Below are 13,031 nucleotides of genomic sequence, written 5' to 3' on the forward strand. Positions count from 1 at the left end.
CGTTTTGACAATGACAGGAAACATCCCTGCCAGGTCCTCTGTTTTGGAACTAAGCCAATGAAGCAGACAGGAATAAATCTATTTTCTCCCTCAATATTATCTCACATTTTAATGTAAACAAGTCTGACACTTCAACAGCCAATACAATAAATTCAGACAGTGTGTGTTATTGGTGTGAAAATTCGAGAACTAAAGGGTTAAGCTCTGAAAACTGTCTCTTACCTATTCAGTTTATTTAACCTCTTGCAATGAGGAGAAATAATTCAGTTATTCCTAGTGTCATCTGTCTAAGGATTAATTCAGAGTAGAGCTAAGGACCTTTGCGGCTTGAGCAATTTCTCTCCTCAGTATGTCCTGAGGATACCTCTTTTCCACCATAAGAAATTGCAATGCGAGCCACATGAAATATACTAATAACTCCCATCATTTTCAAATGTCCCAAATTTATACCAGCATTCAAAGAGCAATTTTATTTTATTTATTTTAAAAAATATATTTATTTATTTAGGCTGCGCCAGGTCTTAGTTGCAACATGCAGACTCTTAGTTGTGGCATGTATGTGGGATCTAGTTCCCTGACCAGGGATTGAACCAGGGCCCCCTGCATTGAGAGCACAGAGCCTTACCCACTGGACCACCAGGGACGTCCTGAAAGAGCAATTTTTAAATAACAGTTACCCCTTTGCAGAAGGCTATCCTCAAGCACTAGTTCAATTTACTATTGATAGATTTTATGGAAATAGAAATGTCACAAGAAACCTCCTTTCTAACATTAATTTTCATTATTGATGAAAAGTGAGGCATCAAGTACACAATGTTCATTAAAAAACAGCTTGAGTCACACAGAACAGTGCATCACATATTCAGTAAAAATATATTCTTTAAGAGATTCCATTAGATGCAATGATCCGAGTTACGTACTGCAATTCTGATAAAGTTATTTGACATTTCAGAATAGAGAATTTCTACAATAGCATGGTATTATAGAAATATATTTGGTCTTTGTCCCTGATTCTTGTCACACAGCCCCTAAAACCCTTGGAACTTTCTAAGTGATAAGAGTGATAGGTATGGCTCTTGTTCTAATGAAGTGACTCTTGGCCCTTAAATAGCTGTAGAAGGGAGGCTGATTGCCAGAAAGACCAAGCCTTGATTAGAAGCTGAGAACTTTCAGCCTTACCTCCCAACTTCCCGGAAAAGGGGAGGGACTGGAAATTGAGTTATCAGTCTCCAGTGATTTAATCGTGCCTGTGTAATGAAGTCTCCATAAAAATCCCGGGACAACAGGGTTCAGAGAGCATCCAGGTTGATGAACACATGGAGGTGCTGAGAGAGTGGCCTGTCCAGAGCGGGCAGCCATCCGCCCTCTCCACACCCTGCCCTGTGCATCTCTTCCATTTGACTGTTCTGTGTTGTATCCTTTTATAGTATGTGCCTTCCTGAGTTCTATGAGCAGTTCTAGAAAATTATCAAATCTGAGGATAGGGTCATGGGAACCCACAATTGAGAGCTGGTAAAGTCAGAAGTACAGGTAGCTCAGGACTTGTAAATGGTGTCTAAAGTGGGAACAGTCTTGTGAGATTGAGCCCTTACCTTGTGGGATCTGATATTAACTCCAGTTAGATAGTGTCAGAATTGAATTGTTGGACACCCAGTTGGTGTCCAGAGAGTTGGAGAATTGATTGGTGTGAGAAGAAATAACCCCACACATTTGGTGTCAGAAATGTTATGAGTAAAAATAACAAGTGGTTAAAAAAAAAAAGTTTAAGGGAAAATAAATTTTTAATATTTTATAACTTAAAAATAAAGTTAGAAATGAAAATTTATGTTCACATAAAACCTATACCCAAATGTTCATAAGAACTTTATTTGTAGTAACAAAATACTAGAAACCCCAATATCCTTCAAAGGACAAATGGTTGAGTAGACTTTGGTACATCCATACAATGGAATACTACTCAGCAATAAAAAAGAATGAACTACATATAGATACATGTGACAACCTAGAAAGTCCTCAAGGGTATTGTGCTGGAAAAAAAAAATATTCAACTTCAAAAGTTGTATGCTGGGACTTCCATGGTGGTCCAGTGGCTAAGACTCCATGCTCCCAATGCCAGGGCCCCGGGTTGGATCCCTGGTCAGGGAACTAGATCCCACACGCTGTGTGGCATGGCCAAAAAAAAAAAAAAAGGTTGTATTCTGTATGACATCATTTATCTACATTCTCAAAATAACAAAACTACAGCAATGGAGAGCAGATTAGCAGTTTCTCTGGGGCAGGCATGTGGATAGGGGTTGCAAATCCAAAGAGGTAGCATGACTGAGTTCTTTTGTGGTGATGGAACAGTTCTGTACCTTAACTGTGGGGTGGTTTCATGAATCTATACTTGGGATTAAATTGCACAAAACTGCACACACAAACAAGAATGCAGGTTAAAAATTGGTGATAGCTAAATAAAGTCTGTACTCTGGTTAACAGAAATGTACCAGTGTCCTGTTTTTGATACTGTACCATAGCAATATATGATGACATCACTGGGGTAAGCTAAGGGGAGGGTACATGAGACTCTGTACCATTTTGTAACGTCCCATGAGTCTACAATTATATCAAAATACAAAGTTGAAAAAAGTTTTTAAAATAGTTAAAGTATTAATATTATTCACATCAACAGAGATTTAAATTTTTATCTTTAGTTTCTTGCTAACATTCTTTTAACTTTATTATTTTTTAAGAAAAGAGGGTATTTTTTCCCATGTTACCCCAAGATAGCATATGTAGTTATCTTTCCATGAACTATCTCCAATTTCACTTCATTCTGACATGAAAATAGGATTCAGCATTTCACTGACTCCCCCATTTAAAAAAAATAGTCCGTTTCACAAGGCATTGGCGAGCCATACAGATTTTACTAAAATTTTCATATGTGAAACATTGCGTAATACACAGCAGTTTTACTGATACACATACACACACACACGTCTCCTCTCAAATCAGTGCTCTCTGCTGTCCTTACTTGCTCACAGCCTCTTTTGTACCCTGTGTCTCTTACCACTCTTGCACCCATGGCTGTGGCCTAGGCTTGGTTCAGTATTAAGTCAATACATACAGATAATTTTGGGGTTTTTTTTTCCATAAGAAGTCCAATCATGTGAAATTCATAATTTTGCTAATGCTTAAAAGTTTGTTCAATTGTATTAAAAATTGAACTGCTGGAAGGATAATTTTACATGTTACACAATTTTTAGCCAAATCACTAGTTCTGCTACTTACATTTTTCTGCCTTCCAAAAGCCAGGATTCCCAACACGTGCCCTTGCTTGTAATTTGTGATAACCTGAGAAATGTAAGCCAATCATCTCTCTTGACCAAGTTCTACTTACTTCTCTTTTGCGGAACAGCTCTGCCATATTATGTGCTACCTCAGCCACTTCTGGAATTAAGGTAACCACATTTCCTCTGTCTTATTTCACACATAAAGCAGTTATAACTCGTTGATTTATCCATTTAATTTGACAGGAAATATCAAAGTCATAATCATCACACTTAGCATTATATATCTTGCTGAATGTGTGTGTTCAGAAAGCTAAAATGATAGAATGCTATTTGTTATGTTACTACCTTAACTTTAAAAAGTGAGTAAAAAGAAATCATGTATTGGAGAAAATAACAACAGTATTTGCTGTACAACGTGGGCTGTGTTAGACACATTGATTTGTTTGTCAAAAATCTCCTACTTTCTTGAGAAATGTTCTCTCACCTAGGCGGTTACTATAGGAACAGTCATTTTCGAGCTACTTCATGTTATCTTGTGAAAGCTGATTATTAGCATCTCTTCCAAATTCACATTCTGTGCTATCACATTGGGAAAATGGCCATGGTGAGAGTATTTATACCTCAGAGATGGCAATCACTACAGATTGGTCCCTCCAGCCCCCCAAAATCCTCCTTTCGCACCCCTCTGCCCACCTCCCTCGCCCCTGCCCTGCTCCAAATCAACACACCACTACATTTGGTACACTGTGGCTCTGGTTTGGGCTATAGTTTGTACAGAGGCGGATACCTGATTCCAGCTGAAATCAATCAGTTCTTTTCCTATAACTTGTGAAACTGGAATTGAAAATAAAAGCCAATTTCTCTTCAGTGGCTGAAATAGTAATAAGCAAATCAGGAGATACTGGAGAGAAAGGAAGAATGCTTATTACTATTTAGATCAGAAAACCAAAGACAAAGGGCCTGCAAAGAGAGAGAGAATTATAAAATAGATGTACAGAGGTGAGCAGAAATGAGAGATGGTGAGATGATTTAGGGATATATAAGCCCTTCTTCTACTTATTCCTTGAAAACATCTGCATTTCTATACATGGGTTCCATTAAATACTTCATTTTCATTATAACAAATTATTCTTTGTGCTAATTTAGTTTAGATAAGATTTCTGACCTTGGCAATCTAGAAGAGTCCTAATATGTGGAACCTCAAATATTTGCTGATTTAATCTGAAGACTTCTCAAATCCTCTCATTTAGTATGTATATATTTCAAAAGCATAATTTTCACAATAAGAGTTAAACCTCAAAGTACCTTTTGAAATTAACTTAAAACATACACACACACATAACTTGAGAGGAAGAGAACAAATGAATTAAATGCTCAGCAGAATTAAATTTGTGTGCCTGCCTTACACCAGGTGATCAATAAATATGAGAAATTCTTCAATTAAGTCCACGTGTAGTGTTAAATGGTATCATATGGACCAAGCTCTTCACTTAAAAACCAAGGAACAGGGCTTCCCTGGTGCCGCAGTGGTTGAGAGTCCGCCTGCCGATGCAGGGAACACGAGTTCGTGCCCCGTTCCGGGAAGATCCCACATGCCGCGGAGCGGCTAGGCCCGTGAGCCATGGCCGCTGAGCCTGCGCGTCCGGAGCCTGTGCTCCGCAACGGGAGAGGCCACAGCAGTGAGAGGCCCGCGTACCGCAAAAAAAACAAAACAAAACAAAAAACCAAGGAACAAAAATGTTAGAAAACAAAATAAGAATTTGGGTAGCTGGCTTGGTCATTACAACTTGCACAAATATTCTACTAGCCCATTGAAAATGAATCTGATTAATGAAACTCAGTAAATAAAAGTTCATGTTTTGTCCCAGGATCGCCATTCTTGTTTGGATCCTGAAGAGCAAGGGGATGAGCCAGGAGCTCTGAGAGCTGAGTTCTGGTCGCAGCCCTCCCATTTGTCAATTGTATAATCATGAAAAATTGCCTCACCTTTCTAAGCTTCCACTTCCTCATCTGTAAAATGAAGATAATAACAGCATTTATCCACTGGGCTATAAGGTAACGTCAGACAGTTCATGGAAAGCTCTTGGCACAGAGTGTAAACAGGCAATAAATGCAATCTATCATAATAATGATATCATTACATTATTGTTTCTATTATTATTATTATTATTATGGAGGTTATTATTATTATAATAATAAGGTTTCTTGTAAGAACCTTTAACTAGTCTCCTTGAATCCAGCCTCACCCACTTCAACTACCCAAACCCTCTTAAACACCATTTCCAAGTTAATATTCTCACAATTTTCCTTCACTGTCCAATACTGAAATCTGTGATGAGTCAAAATTATTCATTGAATAAACTATAATCCCCTAGCCTGGCATCCAACGTCTTCAATGTGTAGCCTTAAACTGCCATTCCGGAATTGTTACTATCAGTCTGTGTACCTTATGTATAGTCCTTCTCCATTTGCCCTTAGTGTCTGTCTGCCTCCATATTTTGCTCATTCTCACCTTTTCATCAGACATGCAACCATCCTCACAACCCCTGATTTACCTGTTGAAATGTTGCCTGTATTAGTTTTCTATTGCTGCCGAAACAAACTATCACAAATGTCGTGGCTTAAACACAAATTTATTATCTTATAGTTCTGTAGGTTAGAAGTCTGATACAGTCTCAACTGGGCTAAAATCACAGTGTCAACACAACTGTGTTCTCTTTTGGAGGCTCTAAAGGAAAATCCATTTTCTTGCCTATTCCATTGTCTAGAAACCTCCTGCATTCCTTGGCTTGTGGTCCACTTTTTCTGTCTTCAAAGGCAGCAATGTTGTATCTCTCTGACTACTTCTATCTCCCATTGTCACATCACTTTCTGACTACACACAGCCTCTTCCCATCTCAAGGTCCCTTAACATTAATCACAGCGTCAAATTCCCTTTTGCCAGGTAAGGTAACATATTCACAAGTTCAGGGCATTAAGAAATGGACATCTTTTAGGTGTGTGAAAGTGGGCGCAGCTGGGTGGAGGGGAGCAGAATTATTCTGCCTACCATACTTCCCATTCATTTTTAATCTTGGCATTCTAACATACAGGTAGTGGAATGGTAATTGGCAATTAGGTTTAGAGGGTAATTTCAAACATATTAAATTTATGCATTTTCTTTGATTCCATGTAACTCCACATCTATGAAATCTATGCCACAGAAATACTTACACATTTATTCATTCAAAAATCCTTATCAAAAGTATATGATACCCCAGGTATTTTTCTAGTTTCTAGGAATAAAGAGAAAGCACTTGGTCTCAAGCCACTAGTGGAAGAAAGCAAAAAAATAAATAAATATGCATTATGCTAAATGGTGATAGATGCTGGTTTTGGTTGATCAGACCAAAATCTTTAGAGTTTTTCTTAATTCCTCTCTTTTCCATACATACATATCTAATTCATCAGCAAATCTTACTGACTCTATCTTCAAAATATGTAAGAATTCAACCACTTTATTGTGCACAAATATGTATCTACAAAAATGTTTCCCAAGGTAAATCAGGACATTATTACTAGATGAAGAGAGATCAAGTAATGAGTAGGAAACAAAGAAACAAATATCTACTCTGATATCTTATATATCTAACATGTATCTAACACAAACTCTAGCCAAGTAATCAGCAGTTATAACAACACACTGACATATCATGAAGTCTTCACAGCTATCTACCAAATTTTTATTATTGCATAAATATTTTTAAACCCTACCTGAAGATACATTCTACTATGGTGATATCTATTGGATAGAGCATTAAGTGGGTAATAAAAAGCAGTATATGGCCATGTACAAACCAATATAAGTAAAAGCTAGAATGATAATGTAGCATTAAGATGGCACCAAAGTAAAATCTCAGATTTCCTGTAACATAGTTGGTGGGCCAGGGGCTATTGTATGCAGATCCATTTCATAACCTCTTCTGTTCAAACAACATAATATTGAAAGTCATAAGAGTGCATAGTCCAGTAAATATGAATTAAATGCAAGTTAATCATATCAAGTGTGCCGTTAAACATTTCTGTGTCTGGACTTCCTTGGTGGCGCAGTGGTTAAGAATCCGCCTGTCAATGGAGGGGACACGGGTTCGAGCCCTGGTCTAGGAAGATCCCACATGCTGCAGAGCAACTAAGCCCGTGTGCCACAACTACTGAGCCTGTGCTCTAGAGCCCGAGAGCCACAACTACTCCAGCCCGCGTGCCTAGAGCCCGTGCTCCGCAACAACAGAAGCCACCGCAATGAGAAGCCCGTGCACTGCAACGAAGAGTAGCCCCAGCTCGCCACAACTAGAGAAAGCACAGCAACGAAGACCCAACACAGCCAAAAATAAATAAATAAATTTATTTTTAAAAAGTCATTTCTGTGTTTAAAATTGTGCTGTGAATACAGGTCAGAACCACAAGCCACCATTTAGCCTCTGCTAATATGATTTTCTGCCTAAGTGCTTGCTGCTATGATTCAAAACAGTATGTGTCATGAGGTAAAAGCAGGCTCTAATCTTTGGTCTATATTCCAAACAAAAGTGTGTTGACTTTCATCAGAAGAACATCTTACTTGAAGACTAATGAGAAGAGTAAAAAAAAATGAAGCTCTAAAAAAAATTTTAAAAGTCCTTGAATTTGTTTAATGACTAAACTATTATTATTCGGTCTTATTTGACTGTTTTCCTTTGCTTCTGCACTTTCTCACTTCTCTGATTAAACTTATTCTTTGGCTAAATTTTCTCTACAGACAAAAGTGGGGGAAGGACCATAGGGTCCTGCTGTGTTTCAGTAGGGTACTTTATTTTAGTATAAGAGCCAGGTAATTAATATCCTTAGTTGACAATTCAAACGGGCTTGAGAGTACAAAATGTCTGGAATCTGTATTCTTGATCTTCCTTAATACCCGGATATAATAAGGATTAAGTAGTAGCTGCAAAGCACACCCGGGGCTTATAACAATTACTTGGATAGAAGATGAACTTCCGCTTGACTCAGTAGCTGAGAGTTGTTTACTATAATTTACTTATTTTATTCAAACCCTGTTTTGGCTGCCAATTGTTTGGTGTAAAATTATTTTTCTTTAATGACAATATTGCCAAGTGGATGGATTCAGAAATTTTATTGACCAACACAATTTTAGCTTAAGAGCCAGTTTAAAAAATTGCACAAAGCTAAAGTACAGAATTTAAATGATTAAAGTAGTTGGATGAGGACCAAAATTTCCAAAGGGATTCCATATTGATTTCATTTTACTTAAAGCACATTTCAGAGCAAACAGGCATTGAAAACAAATATATCTGCTGGATGGTAATTGCAGCTTTCTGCAGAGGTCATTGCTAGGCCCTCAGAGTCAACTGTTTATTTCGTCCTAGAATGAAATAAAGTAGAGTCCAAGGGCACAGGGAGCACCACCTTTGAAAGAGGGCTCTCTTTTATTACCCTCCTTCAAGCATCTTCTGTCTTCTCCTCAGAAACTCCCATGTCCCTTCCTGAGGCTTTTCTTCCTCACGGGCGTCTGGAGCATTGATATTGCCCAGAACCCTTACTCCTTGCTTAACAGAATAAAGCGTCTGATAAACTATTTCCAACAAAATACTAGTGACAACTATATTAGCTTCATCCTCCTTTTTGACACAGCCAATTCCAATTTTAACCCACATGTCAGCGTACCCAACCTCCAACGTAATCCTGGATCCCTCCTCCTAAAATCTGTGCATTCCTACGGTTAACCCTGTCATGTCTCTAATGGGTCTTGAATTTTTGTTCCCAAGAGTTCTTCAATATCACCTCCCATGACTGAGGTGTTCCTCATGTAGGACTTAAGTTTATTTCCTTGTGTTCTGCAAAAAGAAAAATAGTAAAAGAAAAAAAAAGACAAATCATTTGTGTCATAGCCTTTTGTGAAGACCTGGAGACAATGTTGTATAGCAGCAACACACACAACCAATTCAATATTATGTCCCCCAGGAATTCCCTGGTGGTCCAATGGTTAGGACTCCGCATTTTCACTGCCGAGGATGCTGGTTCCATCCCTGGTCCTGGAACTAAGATCCCCGCAAGCAGCTCAGGGGGCCAAAAAAGCAAAAAATTAGTCCACCAACTTTAAGAGAAGCATCCTCTACTGTTGCTCAGCTCCCTCTTTCCCTCTATTCAAACACCAGCATTTCAAAAATACCACCTCTGGCTTTCTGTTTTATATCCAAAGACTCATCCATATGCTATGATTAAACATAGGTCATTTTGTCTGAATCTAATTTTTCTCCCCATCTCCCCAGTCTCTAAAGGCAAGGGAGTCGAATGGAGATTTATTTAGCCAATGAAAAGAACTGTGTCACACCCTCTATGTTGTAGAATGGGCTAGGATTCATTTTTATTTTAAATAACTATTATTTCATTCTGTAACATTATACAACCTTTCTTACTGGGTTAAGTGTTTCTCCACGTAATGCATTAAAACAATCTCTTTGGCTCTCTCTTTCCAAGAGACTATGAGCTTTTCAAAGTCAGGAATCAAGTCTAATTGTTTCATTTTTACTGTTTATTACGAAAAATATTCTCATGAACTCCTGGTACTCATTACCCAGCTTCATCAATTATCAATTTATGGCCAGTCTGGCCGTTTATACCTTGCGTCCTTGCTGTCTCCAACATATAATTTTGAAGAAAATCCCAAATACCATAAAATTTTATCTGTAAAAATTTTTGTATGGATCCCTTAAAGATAAAGACTCTTTTAAAAGCACATAACCATAATAGCACTATCACAAAAAAATATTAAAAGCAATTGTTTTATTTTACCACAATTTGTTTTCTAAGCCTCCCTTCTATTACACAACACCTGGCACACGGAATTGCCCAACCACTGTCTCCTGAACTACTAAACTTTCAGGAATCTTCATTTTGAAAAGGCAGTATTCAATCTCTCCTATCCTCCCAAAAAATTCTTCAAACTGCTCAAAACTCAGTTCAATATTACCTTATTTTTTTCAAAAATTATTTAACCTTTTAAGTAGATAATACATTTATATGATTCAAAATTAAATTAAAAAAAAATATATATATATATATAATTACCTTCTCTGTGAAAACTTCCCTAATTCTCCCAAACACAGTTAATCACTTCCTCTTGAAGGTTTTCATAATACACCATCCATCCCTTTAATATGAATCTAAATATTATTTATTATAAATATTCATTTAGTTGTCTGTGTTCCCAAATTTAGTCATCCCTTCAAGGCAGTAATTGAACCTTGCTTATATCACAGTAACCTCAACGTCCAGAGTACCTGCTCATAAGAGGAATTTTATGATGAAAAGAAGGAGGAAGAGAGGGAGTGCACAAGAAGCTGGGGCTCAGTTATGCTCCCTGTAGTAGGAAGTCTACTGGAGCAATCCCATAGCCCCACATGAGACCCACTCCACTCTGGAGTAAACGTATATGGACAGAGATGCTTGTCTCTTTTAGATACTTTCTATCTCTAGCATCTAGAATAGTGCCTAATAAAAGTTTAATACATATTTATTGAAATGAATGAAGAAAAGGCCTTTGCCTTACACAAAAGACTGATGAGTCGATATGCATTCTTTTTTTTTTTTTTGCGGTACACAGGCCTCTCACTGCTGTGTCCTCTCCCGTTGCCGAGCACAGGCTCCGGACGCACAGGCTTAGAGGCCATGGCTCACAGGCCCAGCCGCTCTGCGGCATGTGGGATCTTCCTGGACCGTGGCACGAACCCGTGTCCCCTGCATCGGCAGGTGGACTCTCAACCACTGCGCCACCAGGGAAGCCCTGTTGTGCATTCTTAAGTTAAAATGCTTACTACATTAACATTTTTTAATGACTACCTGCTGTCACAAACGTTTTTGATAAATTAAGCATTTCTACAAGCACGTGTCACTTGTTTTCAAACCAGGATATCTTCCTCTCAGAAGAAGTATATACTATTTATTGCCTTAAAGGAATGCCTAACTAATAACCAGTGGCCTCCTAGGAATTTTATTTCAGTGTAAAAGCCACCAATGTAATCAGTGCCTTCAGGTGCCAAATCCAAAGGCATAGATATTTCTGATCTTTATGCAAACGGCAACTCAACAAACAGATTTTTTTTTTTTTGGTAGCACCCGGGCTCAGGAGTTGTGTCTCGTGGGCTCCAGGGCACAGGCTCAGCAGTTGTGGTGCACAGGTTTAGCTGCTCCGTGGCATGTGGAATCTTCCCGGACCAGGGCTTGAACACGTGTCCCCTGCATTGGCAGGTGGATTTTCAACGAGTGCACCACCAGGGAAGTCCCAACAAACAGCATTTTTATTCCCTCCTTCAGGGGAACTGGATCCATTACCCAGATCTGGCAGGGAGGGCAAGCAGGTGGTAGCCAGATCTGGATAATTTAATTTACTGAGAAGGAAATTATATTCTCCTTATCCTTGGTTCAGGAGCTCAGTTTGATTTACTCTGACCTGGAGATATTATTTGTATACTTGTTTGGTTGGCAATGAGCTTTGGACAATTGAGTCAGAGACCTCTAATAAATGCTATGGGTTTCCTTCATCCTGGAATCAGCTTGAAGAGGCAGTCAAAGACAAATCACCCCTTTACCTTTTATATATATATATATATATATATATATATACATTTATTTATTTTATTTAATTTTGGGTCTTTGTTGCTGCGCGGGGGCTTTCTCTAGTTGCGGCGAGCGAGAGCTACCCTTCATTGCGGTGCGCGGGCTTCTCATTGCGGTGGCTTCTCTTGTTGTGGAAAACGGGCTCTAGGCACGTGAGCTTCAGTAGCTGTGGCGCGTTGGCTCAGTAGTTGTGGCTCACGGGCTCTAGAGAACAGGCTCAGTAGTTGTGGCACATGGGCTTAGTTGCTCCGTGGCATGTGGATCTTCCCAGGCCAGGGCTCGAACCTATGTCCCCTGCATTAGCAGGCGGATTCTTCACCACTGTGCCACCAGAGAAGTCCCGAAAGCATTAATTAAAGTTTTATTTATAATAGCCCCAAACTGTAAACAACCCAACAAATAAATAGATAAATAAATTGATGTATTTCTTTACAATTGAATGCTCCTCAGCAATAAAAAAGAATAACCATTGATACACACTAAAATGTGAGTTAGTCTCAAAATAATTATGCCAAGCAAAAGAAGCCAAACAAAAAGTACACCTGTCCACTTATATAAAAGTCTAAAAAATGCAAAGTAAACTGTAGTGACAGAGAACAGACCAGCAGTTATTTGGGGAAGGGGAAAAGAAAAGAGGAAAGGGGAGGAATTACAAAGGAACACAGGAAATTTGAGGGAGTGATAGGTACATTCATTATGTTAATTGCAGTGACAGTTTTATAGGTGTCAAAACAGCTCAAATTGTACACTCTAGATATACATGGTTTATTGTTAAGTTCAATTATACCGCAATAGAGCCATTAAAACAATATATCTCTTTAGGGATAGGGGCCAAATATTAATCATATGTGTATCCCTGAGTTCTGGATGCTGTTCTAGTACATCATAAGTACACAACAGCACAACAAGAAGTAGCAGTTAGTAAATGAGATAAGAAGAAGATGGTGTCCAATGACTGCGGTCATGTAGGTTGACTTTGGACAAGTAAATTCATTATATCTTAGTTTCTGCAAGTGATTGCATAATATTTATGCTGAAGCCTGAATCATGGGAATATTTTTGGTTTTTAATAAATGTTTATAAAGGACTTAACATCATAAGTATAAATGTAAT

This window comes from Delphinapterus leucas, chromosome 1 (assembly GCF_059928025.1).
Source record: "Delphinapterus leucas isolate spDelLeu-1000000601 "Yukka" chromosome 1, BTC_Dleu_Yukka2, whole genome shotgun sequence".
Classification (NCBI taxonomy): domain Eukaryota; kingdom Metazoa; phylum Chordata; class Mammalia; order Artiodactyla; family Monodontidae; genus Delphinapterus; species Delphinapterus leucas.